General features: G+C 58.1%; 1 protein-coding gene across 1 annotated transcript in view; it reads right to left on the reverse strand.

Annotated features, from left to right (window-relative positions):
- Positions 1-16,593, reverse strand: part of KIF21B (kinesin family member 21B) — a 76,506-nt gene that overhangs the window by 59,442 nt on the left and 471 nt on the right. The window lies entirely within an intron of this gene.

Raw genomic sequence — 16,593 nt, forward strand, 5'->3', positions numbered from 1 at the left:
AAGATCATTAATCCCCTGCAGACCCTGGGCGCTCGCCCACCCCCATGGCCACAGGTCAGTTAACTCTGTGAGCCGAGAGCCAGGCAGCCCCTGGCGGCTCCGACGCTCAGCTCGCTGCCTGGGTAGGTCAGCAGTGAGAAGTGGAGCGCACTGGTAGACACAGGTACGCGGCTGCTCATCGTGGGCCCAACACTCACTCCTGAGATAGCGCCACCGCCTCCACGAGACAGACGGCGGTGGAGCCCAGAGAGACCCAGGCATTGCTCGAGGTCACACAGGACGTCCGGGTCTCAACCCCAGGCTCTGGCGAAGGCCCCAGCCACTGGGCCATCCTCCCACCCCTGAACTGCTGCGGGTTCTCCAGCCCGGGCAGCTTTAACATCAGAGCGGCCTGTGTTCTGCGGAGATCTGCTCCAGGGCCTGTTGTGGGGCAAACAGGATGGGCACAGAGCTCTCTTCACCCCAGTGCACACAAGCGCCCCTGGGCTCAGACCCTTTGCACCTTCCCATTTGAGAGTTCGCGTGAGGGAGCGCCGACCAGCTGTGCTAGGTGCTGTACAGACACACTCTAGTTCACAGCGACTGCCCCACAGAGCTCACACCCTACACAGCCACGCTCACCCCCGGGGCCAGCCAGCCTGCCTGCCGGCACAAGCCCAGAAGGAACGGGGGAGTCAGAGCTCTGGCCGGGGCAGGCCCCTATGAACACTGCTCCCCCCGGTCTGCTGGACCGGGCACACATGCCGAAAGGACACGGACCTTCCTGCATCAGGACACGCACCTGATATTGACTGACGGGGCCAGGAAGCAGCTTTCCCCATGAGCAGTTTATTCCTCTGCAGGGTGTCTGTGAAAGCCCTTTGGGGGACAGCCCGACGGCGGTGAACCCGACGCACACCCTGCCCATGAGGTGTCAGATCCCAGTGGGAGAGCTCCGAGCTCGCTCTCTTGCCAGGCAGGCTCCAGCCAGGGACCAGCCAGGTGCCGCTCCCAGGCACTAACACAGGGCAGACTCATTCTGCACCTGCCAGACCTCGGGCTGCTCCGGGTGAGAAAGGGGAAGGGACCCAGCGGCTGCCGGACAGAGAGTTTCGTCCCTCACTGGCAAAGGTCAGGCCACTGAGCTGTAATGCTCCCTCGCCCAGCAGGGGATGGGCCCACCACACGGTGACACCCCCACCCCCGGTTCCTCAGTGCGACCCACCTGCTGCAGCAAAGCCCGGATGCAGGAGAGGCTGGGGGCACATCACTCACTGGGCAGCTGGCGTCTGCAGTCACTGCCCCGGGGCGCTGCGCCCATGCACTGCCCACGCTCTCGGAGCTGCTTTGAAAGCGGTGCCAGCCCAGCCCAGGCCTTTCCCACGGGCAGCTCGGCCTGAGTCCATGGTGGGGTGGGGCCTGCAGCCGGCAAACCCTGGGTAGGGACGTGGAGCCTCGCGCTGCCCCAGCAGGGCCTCTGGAGGAAGCCCTGTAAGACAGTGAAAACACCCCTGGGGCCCATGGGATCCTAGAGCGCCTACCGGACGGCCCCAGGGGCCCCCTTGCAAGAAGGCGCCATGTCCTGGACTCAGTTCACCCCACGGCAGCAACTGCTGGATGGCCAGGCTGGCAACAGTGCTGAGGCTGCGGGCAGTAAAGCGGGAGGAGTCAGTGCAGGCTTGCCAGAGCACGTGGTGAGAACAACCGAGGAATGACCAGCCAGGGCCTCAGGGTGCTCCCCCACTGGGGGACGCAGCAGGGCTGGGAGAAGAACTGCTATTTGGTTTGTGCCAAACTGAAACCAAAGCTTTTGGGACTTGTCAGTGAATTGGAGAACTTGGGTCCTTCACACCGCACCTGAGCGCCCTGGGCACCAACGTGCCCTCTCACGTCTCCATCCACGTGCAGAATAAATTTTGTTATGTGCACGGAGGTAGATGCCAATGTGCACCACCCATGAAGCCACATGCTGCCGGCTGTGGGTGCTCTGCCAATCAGCTGTGTGCACCTGACTTGCCTGGGCTGCACCCAGGCACTCAGCTTATGGGGAACCCTGCTGACCACATGGCTGAAGGTGGAGCGGGGCGAAGGAAGGGGCTGCAACTTTGTCCTTTGGCTGTTTTGCGAAGGGCCAGAATTATTCAAGTCAAACGCGCCCGTCATGTTGCGGCGGCATCCAACTGGGCAACCGCATCCTCCCGCCCTGCTCCAGCCCAGGGGGCAGAGCTTGGAAAGCGCCAGCAGGAGAGGCGCCCGCTCACGCAGCCGCACGCCGGAGGTGGAGGGGCAGACGGGCCAGGCTGCGTGGCCGACTCGGTGCCAGAGCGCAGGCACGGCCATCACACAAAAAAAATCACCCCACCACCCTGAAGGGCCCTTTGCTGGGGAGGAGGGGAACGAGACAGGACAAAGAGGAAGGGTGACCCGAGGCTTGGCATTGACCTGCAGCTCCTGAGACTAGGTTCAACACCTTGCTCCCTGTAACCACAGTAAGTTGCTTAGTTCTTCTCCACAAAGGGAAATTAATTCAGATTAAGGTAGGCTGTGATTGGAAACCAGAACATCCTCTTAGCCCAGAACCAGAGCGTCCACGTGGGGAGCTGCTCTGGCCGAGTTCCCTCGGTGGACGAGCCCTTTAGTTTCCCTATCTGTAAAATGGGAACAATCCTACTTGGCCTCCTGTGTCAAGTGCTTTGAGCTCTATAGACTACAAGCACTAATGAAGGACTAAGCCGTTGCTATCTACACCCTATCTCGCAGGGGTGTCATGGGATAAAGTTAGTGAAAGCCCTGCTGGCTTCAGATACCACACAAGAGAGGACCACAGACCTGCAAAGGCCAGATCACCCCCTGCCCTGGAAACGGCTGTGAGCAAAGATAAGCAGCTGACTGCAGATTTAAAGGGACAGCCTGCAGAAAACAAAAGCACAGTGGGTTCAAAGGGAACTGCGCTCGGCGGCCAGCACCCCAAAACAAGGCCAGTGCAGCAACCTAGGGGACTTGGCCAAGCGGCCAGGGTCTAAGCCCTGCCTTCTCAGACAGCAGAGAGTCACAGCGGGTAGGGTGCAAGCTCCAGTTAAAACCCTACAGCGTCTGCAGAACAGAACCTGCCAGACCTCAGCCATTCTGCTCCATGGGCCAACTGCCCCCGGAGCAAACCCATCTGAGCTCTGGGAAAGCAGCCCCTAGCCCCTGTGCAGTGCATGGCACAGGCCTGCTGAGAGAGTCACCCGGCTACACCAGGGCCACCGGCTTAACTTCCAGCCAAAGCAGGGGCTAGGGGAGAAACCTGTGAGCATTTAACACAGGCGGAAACGGCCCAACAGCGCACAGCCCCTCCCTTGAGCTCTATGGCCCAGACCTGTCTGGTCTCCCCTTGCTGGCAGGCAGGTCCCGAGGTGCTTGGTTGTTTCCTGTAACGAGGCGATGTATTTTGACAGCCTCTGGAAGGCGATAGCCCCTCAGGGCTGCCCGCCAACAGGGGAAGGGTTGGCAAAGCAAGGGGTTTGCCTGCTTTTCAATTAGCACCAGGGACCCCTGGGAAAAGCACCCCTCCCCCCAACAGATGGGTCAGATTCGCCTTCCAAGCAGGCTGGTATGTTTTCAGGCTCCACCTAGTGTAATTTTCTCCCGTCCCTCTGCCCCAATGATGCTGCTTTACCATAATTAACATTGCTAAACCACCAGGATCACAGAGTCCCAGGGCGGGAAGAGACCTCAGGAGGTCATCAAGTCCAGCCCCCTGCCTAGAGAGGGCCCCTCCCAACTAAGTCATCCCAGCCAGGGCTCAGTCAAGCTAGGATTTAAAGACCTCTAGGGAAGGAGATTCCACCACGTCCCTAGGGAACCCATTGCAGAGCTTCACCACCCTGCTGGGGAAAGAGTTGTTCCTCATATCCAACCTACACCTCCCCCTCTGCAACTTCAGCCCATTGCTCCTTGTTCTGCCATCCATCACCACTGAGAACAGTCTCTCTCCATCCTCTTTAGAGCTCCCCTTCAGGAAGTTGAAGGCTGCTATCAAATCAACTCTCACTCTTCCCAAATCCCTCAGCCTCTCCTCATAGGTCTTGTCCTTCAGCCCCTTAATCACTTTTTTTTTTTTTGCCCTCTGCTGGACTCCCTCTAATTGGTCCACATCCTTTCTGTAATGGGAGCCCAAAGCTGGACACAATATTCCATATGTGGCATCACCAGAGCCGACCAGAGGGGATGAATCACTTCTCTAGATCTGCTGGAAATGCTTCTCCTAAAGCACCCCAATATGCCATTCGCCTTCTTGGCTCCAAGGGCACATGTTGGCTCATATCCAGCTTCTCATCCAGTGTAACCCCCAGGCCATTTTCTGCTGCGCTGTGGCTTAGGCCGTCGGTCTCCAGCCTGTAGCAGTGCTTGGGTTTCTTCCATCCTTATTGCAGGACTCTGCACTTGTCCTTGTTGAACCTCCTCAGATTTCTTGTGGCCCCATCCTCCAATTTGCCTAGCTCCGTGGTGTCCAATGCACTAGGTGCATTTACCCAGATGAGTGTGGTTAGTTGACTTGAACAATAAATATATTTTCAGAACAGAGTGGCTCACTCCCTATAGCGGTAGCCACCTTCGTCACTATTGCTTCAGAACTGGTTGGCCACCACGGGTCTAGGTCGCTCTAGATTCTATCCTTACTCTCTTGTGTATCTGCCTAGCTCAGTGTCATCTGCCAACTTGCTAAGGATTCAACCCATCCCCTCATCCACCTCATTAATAAAGACATTGAACAAAACTAGCCCCAGAACCAATCCATGGGGCACTCTGCTTGAAACCGACGTCCAGCTAGACAAAAAGCTGTTGATCAGGACCCGCTGAGGCCAACAATCTAGCCAGATTTCTGTCCACTTTACAGTCCGGGGTGTGCAAAGTGGGGGTAAGCCCCCTTGAGGGGGCATGAAATTTCATAACGGGCGGCACAGCCCGATCGGCTGCTGGGTCTCAGGCTCATCTACCTCATTAAAAATGTTGAAATCTGTTACTGTTTGCATGGTGGTGTATTCACATTTATGTACCAATTCATAACGTTTTTACATTCTGCAGACTTATTCTCTTACAAAACTAAAAAGCAGTCCAGTAACACTTTGAAGACTAACAAAATCATTTATTAGGTGATGAGCTTTCGTGGGACAGACCCTGTTCTTCAGACCATAGCCAGACCAGGACAGACTCAATATTTAAGGCACAGAGAACCAAAAATAGTAACCAAGGATGACAAATCAGAAAACTATTATCCAGGTATTCTATATATAAGGTATAATACAATAATAAGGTATCAAGGTAATATATATAAGGTACATAAATATTATCCACATTATTACTGTTTTTGGCTCTCTGTGCCTTAAATATTGAGTCTGTTCTGGTCTGGCTATGGTCTGAAGAAGTGGGTCTGTCCCATGAAAGCTCATCACCTAATACACTATTTTGTTAGTTTTTAAAGTGCTACTGGGCAGCTGTTTTGTTTTGATAGTACACAGACTAACCCGGCTCCCTCGCTGTTGTTATTCTCTTACACGTGCCAAAAGGGCTTTTTTTTTTTTTTTTATGAACATAACCAAAATTTCCATTCACTTGGATGACATTAGACAGGTGGCGGTGGAGGGACGGATGAAAAGTGGAGCCCAATGCAGAAAGTTTGCTCACCCCAGTAACATAGTCCAGTCACCCAAACCACACATCTTTAACTTGCTGGCAAGGATATTGGGGGCCACTGGATCCAAAGCTTTGCTAAAGTCCAGGTATATCCCATCTGCCGCTTTCCCCAGATCCGCAGAGCCAGTTACCTCCTCGCCCATGGCAATCTGGGAGGCCGGGAATGATTTGCCCTTGGTGAAGCCACGTTGACTATTCCCGATCAATTTCCTCTCTCTCAAATGTTTCGAGTCTCTTCCAGCCCTAGGACGCTGCGATTCTGGGAAGATGGATTCCGGGATGGCCCTGTCTAGAGCATACAGAGCCCAACAGTCCTGTCACCTCAAACTCTCCCCTGATCTCAGGAGACTTCCACCCCACCCGGCGGGGTGAATCCCACAGAGCAGCACCAATCTCCAGGGGGGTTGGGGGAGGAGGTAAGTTTTGTTCCCTCTGGTGGTTGGCCCACATAGAGGACTAGAACAGAACAGAATGAAAACGGAAGAGGTCACCCAGCCCCGTCCCCTCCACCCCCTGCAGGACGAAGCACCACCTGCATCATCCCAGACAGATGGTTCCCTAACCCGGCCTAGGCACCTGAAAGCTGTCAGTCCTCCTGAGAGTGCCAGGGGGACTGGCTGCGCTTTGGAACTAGAGTCACCGGTACACAGAAGTGGCGGGGGCGCGCACGGTGAGGAGACAGAGCACTTAGGACAGAACCTGCCCGACCTTACGCTGAAGCGTCCAAGGACAGAGCGAGTCCAGGAAACTCCCAACACTCCAGGTGAGAAACATTTTCAAATGCACCAAAGGGACTTAGAGACCAGAATCCCACTGACTTTCAGTGGGCTCCTAAACCCCTTGGCACTTTGGAAGACTGACTCTCAAGCCACGAAGGGAAGCCTGGGGAGAAGCTTGCAGACCAAGGAGCATGTTTCCGGTTGAAATCCCAGGGGCATCGTCCAGTATGTTAGCCCCAGGGTGCAGAGTTAGCAACACCCAATGAGATATTTTAATTGACGGTTTTACGTCGGTTATAAAAACACAGCTGACTGATGCCAGCCCAGTACAACCCCAGCTCAGCCACAGGCTGGAGGCGAGTGACTTTGCACTGAACACTTCATTTTTCCACTGTCGTTGCATTTGCCGGAGTGAGCAACCAGCCCCTCCAGCCGCCAGCGGAAAGGGAGGGTGACTCGGCACTGCGCCTGCTCCGGTGTGTTCCTACGACAGTTTTAAGTGGCGGATTTAAACCACTTCCATGCGGGTAATGGAGGCCAAACACACAGCAGCCCTTTGCTAGGGCACAGGGACCGGAAGTGACACTGACTAGCCAGGAGAGAGAAACTCTGTGATCTCATGGCTGGGCCCTGCCTGGGCGAAATGCACCCAACAGACCTCACCAGAGCTTCCTGCAGCTGTGCTACTGGGATAGGTCTCCCCGAGCCACGCACCTGGCAAGGGGGCTCCCACCACCTGCACGCTGCTCCCTTCAATGGCTCACGTGGCCAGCCCTGGACACTGGCTGTCCTGGGCACGGTGGGACTTGTGGGGGGGTTACGTCCGCACTCTGCTCCATGAGTCACATCACTGCAAACCTCAAGCCTTGCTCACGTTGATCCTCTACCTCGTAACGTGGAGGTTTTAGTGCTTGCAGCCCTGGGCCCCTTCCCTCGGGGAACTCGAGCTGCATCCCCCTTATGGGAGCTGGGAGTCCGGAGACCCAATTCTGCACGAACTCTAGGGCAGCCGTGCCCAATACAGTCCCCGCCCGCCACGTGCAGTGCCTGGCTGGTGGGAGGGGCTGTGGCGATCCCTTACATCCCTTTCGGACACCGCTGCTCTCGTGCCCGTGAAAATGCAGACATGCAGCACTGGCTGGAGCGGAGCAAAGCCTTGGCTAACACCCCTCCTCCGCTCCATGCCAACCCACAGCCCCCCTCTTATTCCAGCTGTGGCCTCCCCCGCAGCTCCACTAGCCTGTCTCAGCTGGGAACCGCGGCCCCCGGCCATCCCACCCGAGCAGAAGCTAACTGGCAGGTGGCACCGCGGCCTGAGACCCACAGGCAGAGACCACGGCTCCTTCCCACTGGGCCTTTACACCCTGAGCTCTCTGCAAACCGGCAGCCCCCAGCCCAGGCACTGGCCAACAGTCCTGAGCCCAGGGCGGGACAGCTGGTCCCCCGCAGCCCTCTCCCCCTCCGCCAGCATCTCCCGCAGCCACTCACCCCACTTTACCTCCCACCACCCCCAGCTCGTGTGTGCTCCCGACCCCCTGACGGTTCATAACCCACAGGCCTCTGCCAAGGCCCTGGCTGCTTGCGCGTGCATGGGGACCGGGCAGGGGATGCATCGGCCCCAGGGGCAGGGCAGAGGAGGATTGCAGCCACTCCTGCAAGATGGCCAGGAGCTCCCAACATCCACCCCCCGAGCCAAGTCTAGGCCAGGTGCCCCCGCCTATTGCCCTGGCCTGGGCTCTGCCATTGGCTGGGCCAGAGGAGCTCTTGCTATGTCTTGCTCCTTTTCCTGCCGGTTTCTCACTGCCCGTCCCAACCCAGAGAGACTGGCTGCAGCTCCCCAGGCGTGGGGGAGCAGAACCCCGGGGGCACAGAGCGGGCCTGGAGGGGGTGGACCACACCGCACGGGGGGGCTGGGGAGAACAAGCAGAAGGGACGTCACTTTCATTCCCATCGCCAATAGCAGACCCCCCCCACTCCCACTTTTCCAGGGCTCCCCCCGCAGCAGCGCCAGCCTGCGAGTGCACCGTTCTCAGCCTCGCCCCCTCCTGAGCGCCGCTGCCGGACTCCCCAAAACCACCAGAGATGGTCTCAGGCCATTAGTGCTCTGTTTCCACCTGTCCCAGGACAAGACGCCCACGTGAACCCCTGGCAGAGATCCAGGTCAGGCGGTCACAGCGGATCAGGGAAAAGAGCAGACGCAGAAGCTGAGCCGGCCCCTAGAGCTCTGGTTCCCGAGCCCACAAAGGACTGGGTCTTCCGAATGCAGCCAAACGGGCCACTCACAGCTTGGACCGGGCTGCTCGAGGCTATTTAGGTGGCACTGGAAAAGCCATTGGCCTCAGCTCGTTATCGCTGCCGCGGGAGTGCTGGGGGCACAGACCAGTCAGCCCCACCTCCTTGGGGCCGAGGGGACGGGCGATGGAGTGGGAACACAGCGTATTTACAGGAGACGGGAATGCGTCTCCTCCCACACGTGGCTGGCCGGTGGAACTCGCTGCCGCAAGACTTCCCGGACCCCAGGCCCTACGTGGATTCACAACAGCCAGCTGCTTCGACAGCTGGCGAGGCCCTCAGGCCTCCCAGTGAAGATCAGAGAGGCAGCCCATCCTGTCCCATGTCCCCGGGGCCAGCGGGGGACCGGGGGAGCGTCCTCAGCTGGAGGATTTGCGGCTCAGGCCCCCTCAGCTTAGTGCCGCCTGATCTAACCCACCATTCCAATCAGTAACGAAGCCCTAGAACAAAAGCAGCCCCAGGAGAATTCCACTGGCTACCAGCCGCTAACTGGACACAGGGCCATGCAGCGCACCTGGCTAAGCCAGCTTTCTGTCCCCCTCACGGCCTCTTTCTCCAATCCACGCTTCCTTAGCTTGCTGGCAAGGCCACGGCGGGCGACCGTCTCAAAGGCGTTGCTGACGCGCAGGTATATCACGTCTGCCTCGTCACCCACAGCCAGTTACCTCAATCAGGCTGGCCCGGCAGGATGTACCTGCGGTGAATCCATGCTGACTGGTCCTCATCACTTCCCACTTTCCCAATGCTTTCTAAAGGGATTCCTCGAGGATGCCCACCAGGACTTTGCAGGGGCTGAGGGGAGGCTGACCGGTCTGTAGTTCCCTGTATTCTCCTTTGTGAAAGATGGGCACTACATTTCCCTTTTTCCAATCGTCTCCCTGGGTCCCCATCACCAGCTGCTATGCCCCCGCCCTGCCCCAGATACAGGGGCTCGTCTGTGGTAACCACCGGGGCTGGCTCTGAAGCTGGGGTCCCAGCCTGCCACCCCTCGGGCAGCGTGGTGAGACCCCGTGCTTTGCCCACGCACGCCAGTTCTCCAAGGCTTACCACCCACTCAGGGCCAGGTTCCACCACTGCTCCCAGTTTGAAAACCCTGAGATTGTTACTGGTGTCCATGCCCAAACTGGCCTGGCATCTTTTTTTTAAACGCATTGTGTACCCAACATTTTCAGCCTTTCCCCCTGTAACAAACCTCTGTGATGAGCACAAAGACTCAGACCCTAGCCAGGCATTGCCCACCCAATGCCTGGTCACCTTTCCTGCCATGTGGCTGGAGGTGCTGGGGCAGGGCCCTGCTCATGAAGCTGATGGGAGCTAGGCCAGTACAGCTCCTCACCCTCCTTCCTCGCTGCCTTAGAAAGCCAAGAGCCTCTCTGGTTTGCCAGCTGGTCTCCTAGGAGATCTCAGCCATCACAGCCAGCCATGCCCGGGCCTTGATTCGCCTCCAGCCGGCCTCTGCGGGCAGCACCAGCACCACCGGCAGTGCTTCTGCTACCTTCTCTGCGCCCGATGGCACCACAAGCAGCCCTGCCCCAAGGGGCCAGGTTCTCAGCTCTCACTCGCATGGCCCAGGGCCACGCACTCCCACAAGACCGGGGCTATTCCCACGGGCTACACATGTCTACAGCCCACCTGCAAAGTGGTGAGTGGCAAATTCGACCCAGAGCCAGCCCCTTTGGCTGGTGGGGGGAGGATGCACCCACCCCAGCTGGCAGGACAGAGGGGAACAGCCCAGCAGCTGAGGGGTAAGAGATGCTGTGCCTGGCAGGAGCGACCCAGCAGCCCAGCTCGGGGAGGGCCGTGCGCTGCAGCAGGGTGTTTAGACGAGTGCCGGAGGTCTGGAGGTTGCAAGGTTTAAATAAACTTGAAATCTGACTCGACTTCCTTCCCCAATTTCACCGGCTCCATTTCCTGCCCCTTCTCGGGTGCAGGCAGCTGCTGCCGTAAACACTGGCCAGGGACTTCGGGGGTCGGTTTGGGTTGCGCTGTATCTGAAGAGGTCTCGGAAACCCAGCGCAGATGCTTTTGTGAGGAGCTCCCGGCCGCACTCACCAGCAGGCCAGGGAAGGGCCAGCCTTCTCCCCACCCCCCGCCTCTCCAGAGGCCCCAACAAACCTGGGGCACACACAGAAACAACAGGCTTTGTGCAGTCGATCAACCCAAGCCAGCCCTCACATGAATCTGCCTCCTTGACCTAGCAGCGTCCTCTCCCAAGGGACTCAACAAGACTGGAGGGCCAGCCTGACTATGGGAGAGGAAGCTGGGTCTGCTAGCAGGCCTGGAGGCTGCCCACAAACAGCCCCACCGCTAGCTCAGTTGGGAGGCCAGGCTCCTGATGGTTTGCTGATGACAACATCGGAACCAGCTGGGGGTTCAGACCCTGGGGAAAGCCGGCACTTGGGGCCCAGCAAATGGGAGATGTCCACTGCTGAATTCAGAAAGTCTGCTAGAGCCGAGAACAGGAAATCCACAACACCCACGTGCAGAGTCACGTAACTTACAACAGCCCCAGCACAAAGGTCGCCTCGGAGAAGGAAGAACAACAAGGGTCACGTCCTCTTCCACATAACAAAACAGCAGTCAAGTAGCACTTTAAAGACTAACAAAATAATTGACTAGGTGATGAGCTTCCGTGGGACAGACCCACTTCTTCAGACCACAGCCAGACCAGAACAGACTCAATATTTAAGGCACAGAGAACCAAAAATTGCAATCGAGGTTGACAAATCAGAAAAATATTATCAAGGTGAGCAAATCAGAGAGCAGAGGGGCAGAAGTGGAGCGGGGAGTCAAGAATTAGATAAAGTCAAGTATGAAAAAGAGCCCCTATAATGACCCAGAAAATTCACATCCCAGTTCACGTTCCTCAGCTAACATCATATATGCCATCATGTGCCAACAATGCCCAGATGCTTTGTTTTTTGGACATACTTCAAACTCTCTTAGACAAAGAGTTAATGGGCACAAAACAGACATAAAAACAACTCCTGATCCACAAACCGGTCAGCCAGCATTTTAATGGAGTGGGCCATTCTGTTAATGACTTAAAAGTGTGCGTCTTACTGAAGAGGAATTTTCACAACCCTCTTGAAAGAGAGCCTGCCAAACTCTCTTTTATATTCAAATTCAACACATTAACACATGGTTTGAACTGGGATGGGAATTTTCTGGGTCATTATAGAGGCTCGTTTGCATACTTGGCTTAATCTAATTCTTGACTCCCCCCCCACCCCTGGTCCCTCCACTCTCTGATTTGCTCACCTTGATAATTTTTTTCTGATTTGTCCACTTTGATTACTGTTTTTGGTCCTCTGTGCCTTAAATATTGAGTCTGTTCTGGTCTGGCTCTGGTCTGAAGAAGTGGGTCTGTCCCACGAAAGCTCATCACCTAATAAATTATTTTGTTAGTCTTTAAAGTGCTACTGGACTGCTTTTTTGTTCTGGTAGAACATAGACTAGCACGGCTCCCTCTCTGTCCCCTTCCACATGTGCAGGAAAGCCCATGCACACAAGCTGAAGCCAGCCACCTCCCTGCCTGCCATACCCTGGGGAGAGAAGACAGCTCAGCTGGAAGGCCTGAAGGCTGCGGGTTCAAGTCCTTACTGCTTCATTGTCTTTCTTACCTGGATTTTGCTTTGATACGCACAGTGCATGGATGGGAAGGACCCATCACTCCCCCGAGTGCTTTTGCACACTCTGGTCTTTGATCTGGACCAGCTGTTGGGGTTTATTTTGAAGGCTTTTGCTGCATTTCTGCAGACAGTAGCGGGATTCCCTGACAACAAACCAATTCCACAGGCCTGGGCTTTCCCAACAGATGCTGGACAGGTTCTGTGCAGTCCCACCCCGACAGCCTAGCCCGAGGGTCGGCAACCACAAGGGCAAGAAGAGCCTTTTTTAAAATTCGATAAAAATCCTCAATAATTGAAGAGCCGCAATGCACGCGAATACGAGACGGTCGTTAAAAAGTAATGCCAAACCGTGCTTTGTGCAACCCCTCTGTTCAGAGCAGCGTGCACAATGATTTGTAACGCGGTACGGGTTGACTGCAGGACGGTCGCAGTTTAGCGAAAATAATCAGGAGGGTTTGGGGGTTTTTTTTTTACTTTGCAGTTACAGCGTCGGGAGCCACAAAGAAATCTTTAAAGAGCCGCATGCACCTCCAGAGCCGCAGGTTACCGACCTGTGTCCCAGCCTGACGGACTCTCCCTGATGGGCTAGTCTGCAAAGCCCCTTACCTTCCCACAGGGAGCCCTCGCTCCAGCACAGCCGGTCGTAACGAACTGCTCTCTGCTGGGCATAAAGGGAGGACAGTCTGGTCCTGAGCACAGCCGCGAACCTGGGGCAGCTTTCCCAGGTGCTGCTGCTCTGACCCCACGTGGTGATTTCAGATGAGTAACCCTTGTTTGAAAGGCAATGGGCAGTACTGGAAGAGAGTTCAAAGAAGAGCCGGATGAATTCATGGAGGTTAGGTCCATAGAGGTTAGGTCCATAAAAGGCTGTTAGCCAAGGGTGGGAATGGTGGCCCTGACCTCTGATTTTCAGAGGCGGGAGATGGATGGCAGGAGACAAATCACTTGATCATTGTCTTCGTTTCACCCCCTCTGGGGCACCTGGCACTGGTCGCTGTTGGCAGACAGCCACTGGGCTGGATGGACCTTTGGTCTGACCCAGTAATGGCCGTTCTTATGCTCTTATTACATTGATCAGATTCCCCCCCTTCACCGCCCCCGCCGACTAACAGCCCCAGGTCCCACCTCCGACGCCAGAGGACTTGCCTACCTCCCCCAACGCACACGCGCCCACTTCTGCGTCCGCACCGCCAGGCACGGCACACAGCTCCTGAGAGCAGGTGAGGAGGCCTCCATAGCGGTGTGGCGCCAGGATCCCTGGGAGCCGGCAGGACCGCGTGGCACAGCAGAACTGAGTGGCGGCCCAAAGATCCCCGTGGATGCAGGTCAGGGTGGATCTGCGGGATGAGGCCTGCGTGCTCAGAAACAAGCCGTGAAGGCCAGGGGGGCAGGTCCTGCTCGATTCCACACAGTGCCCCTGGTGCGCCAGGGAGGCAGGGCGGTTGGACTGGATGCTGCTGTCCCACAGCCATGAAACTGATCCAACTTAATTGCACCAGGCTGCTGAGCCCCTTGGTTGGGGGAGCTCCGACACTGGGCTGGGCTGGGCTGGGCTGGGCTCAGCTCAGGGGAGTGTCTTTAAAGCCTTCCACAGAGCCAGAATACCCCGGCAGGGTCCTGCTGCTGTAGAGCTGCCTTTGCATGGGGAGTGCCAGGGCCCGGCTGCTCCCGCCGGCCGGGGGAGCCCCTGAGAGCCATTGCAAGAGCTGTCGTCCCACAGGCTGACTCGCAATGGGGACAGAGGCCCGAGGGTCTGGCTGGCTCTTGGCAGAGTGCCCAGTGCCCAGCCGGCTCAGGCCTGGTCTGGTGAGAATCGGACAAGCATTCCCCAACCCACCCCGAACACGCTGAAGCCTCAGTCAGTCCTGTCTGCGTGGGGCAAAGAGGCTAGGTCTTTCCCCGGCCCCAGCCAGCGTGTGGGAACCTTGGCGTCCAGCTCCTTAGTACTGTTACTTCTAAATCCCCTCCTTTGTCCTGCCAATTCACCTCCAGCTCCCTCTGCCTGCGCCCCGCTGCCCCCCTCCGCCAGCTTCCATTGGCCAGAGCAGCTGCAAAACGCCTCGCCCCTGCACCAGCGGCTTGAGCTAGGAGAGGCTCAGCTCTCGAGACAATGGAGCGCAGGGCGGTTTGGGGTGGATCCCTCGGAGACCCCGCCGAGCTCCCACCCCGCCTCCTACCTAAGCCTCCGTCAAAGCCCCGGGTCCCTGATGCTCCCCAGAATGCAAGCATCGGACTCCGATGCCCTTGTCCCTCCCGTGCCACCTTCCTAAGGTGCCCCTGCGCCAGCTTGAGAGCTAAAATAACCCTCCCAACCGACAGGCCCAGGCCCACAGCTCTCCACGCCCAGCACTACAGCCTTCTCATCTCCCCCAGCCCCCAGCACCCCAGACTGGATGGGTCCAGGCAGAAACGCAAGGGGGTGGGTCTCTGACCAGTAGGAACGCTCTCACACAGCACAGGGGCACCAGTGCCGCAAGACCAGTTAAACCAGTGCAGCTGGAGCACAGGTCCACAGCAGACAAGGTCTACAAGCAGCCCCCGCCCCCCCCCGACATCAGTGACTTGCCTGCTCCAGATAAGGGGCCCAACCCGGCTCTCAGCGAGTCAGCGCGGAGTCCAATCCACGGCTCCGCACTTACACCTGCTCCAGCCAGGTCAGAACCCGGCCCCCAGTTCGCCCTCTCCTGGGCTGGGGAAGGGAAGAATTGCCTCTGGGTTAAAGACCCGGGGGCCTGGGCGGGGCAGCATGCTGCAGGGTGGGGTGGGGGGGCAGTTCTCAGGCACACCCAGCCCTGCCCAGAGAATCGTCTCTTGCCTCGGCAGCCTAGCGCCGGCCAGGGGCAGGGATCTCACCACTCAGCCCAGCCCAGGATTAGACCAGGGAGCAGAGAGATAACAGAGGCAGGGACAGGCATTTGTACAAGCTGTCTGGCCCAGGCTGGGTACTCAGGGCACGTCAGATTCCTCCCGACTGGGCTGGACCTCGTTTGGGAGAATTCCTGGGGGCCTGCTCCCCAGGGACCACCAGGAGTGAACAACAGAGCCTTGAACCCCGCCCCAGTTAGACCCTGGGCCCCTCGGCACTTTTAGTGCAGGTGTTCACAGGGCTGGGCCTGCGAGCCCAGGCCAAGGTCACCGGGACAGGGTGATCCAGTGCTTTGCTAACCACATGCTAGGGGGCAGGTCAGGTGCAGACTCGGCCGAGGGGGAAGTGCTGCCCTGAGCCAGCAACCAGGGCCAGCCCTGCACGCCTGGACAGCGGCTTGGTCTGCCAAGGACTTGCCTGCATCCCCTGCCACCTGCTCCAGCGGTGGTCTCCCACGGAGCTGAGCTGTGGGGAGCTGCCACATGGCAGCTCAGTCAGGTGCATTTCTGCAGGGGGTCTCCCCGCCGCACCCCACCGCTCGGCAGCGACAGAGACGGCGCCAGGCTCCCAGCGGCCACGCTCTGAACACACCCAGCTGCTGCGGCTTCAACAAAGAGCCCCCGAATTAGACAAGGGCTCTGCAAAGCCGCACGAGCCCAGTGCTGGCTCTCTACTGCAGACCAGCCAGCCTCCCCGCCTGGCACCCCCTGGAGCCACCCGCAGCCTCCACAACAGCCCCAAATGCCAAACTCCCCCATTGTGCCCAGGGGGCCGGGGGCACACAAAGGAGGCTGGCCTGTCTCCCACCGAAGCTGGGGGCTCGCACTGGCAGAGGAGGGCACCAGGGCTGAACAACGGCCCTGACCTGAGAGGGCTGGATGAGCGAGAGGTAGAGCCGTTCAGCAATCGCTCGGGGAGCCCCCACTCCGCTGAGGCCGCTCCGACCCAGGCTGGAGGAGCGCCCTGGTCACAAACACAAATTACTACACAAAGCAGCAGCTATCGCCAACCCTGCCAAGCAGCCGCCCCCCCCAGCTGTCAGGCCTGGCGATGGGGCTCAGGGGCTCCTGGGGGGAGCAGACATCCCCGCCCTGCTCGGCTTTGTTCGGCTGCACAGATCTAACGGGGACAATGCGCGGGGCGCGTGCCAGCCAGAGCGGAAGCCCGCGGAGTGCCAGCCTGGTGTGCGGGATACAGGATTTCCTCCCCTTATCTCTGACTTGTCAGCGGCCGGCTCCGGCGAGCCAGGCGGGGGGCAGCCGCGGGGTCTCCCAGACACATCGATCTGTGCCTACCACACACACGCCCAAGGCCGTGCACGGAGTGTGCAAAGCCCCCATCCCCCACTGAGCTGTGCACACCCGGACACCGGAGAGGGCTCACACAACAGACTGCAGCCCTGCAGCGTGTGCACCTCTGGGTAACC

Source organism: Carettochelys insculpta, chromosome 26 (genome assembly GCF_033958435.1).
Source record: "Carettochelys insculpta isolate YL-2023 chromosome 26, ASM3395843v1, whole genome shotgun sequence".
NCBI lineage: Eukaryota > Metazoa > Chordata > Testudines > Carettochelyidae > Carettochelys > Carettochelys insculpta.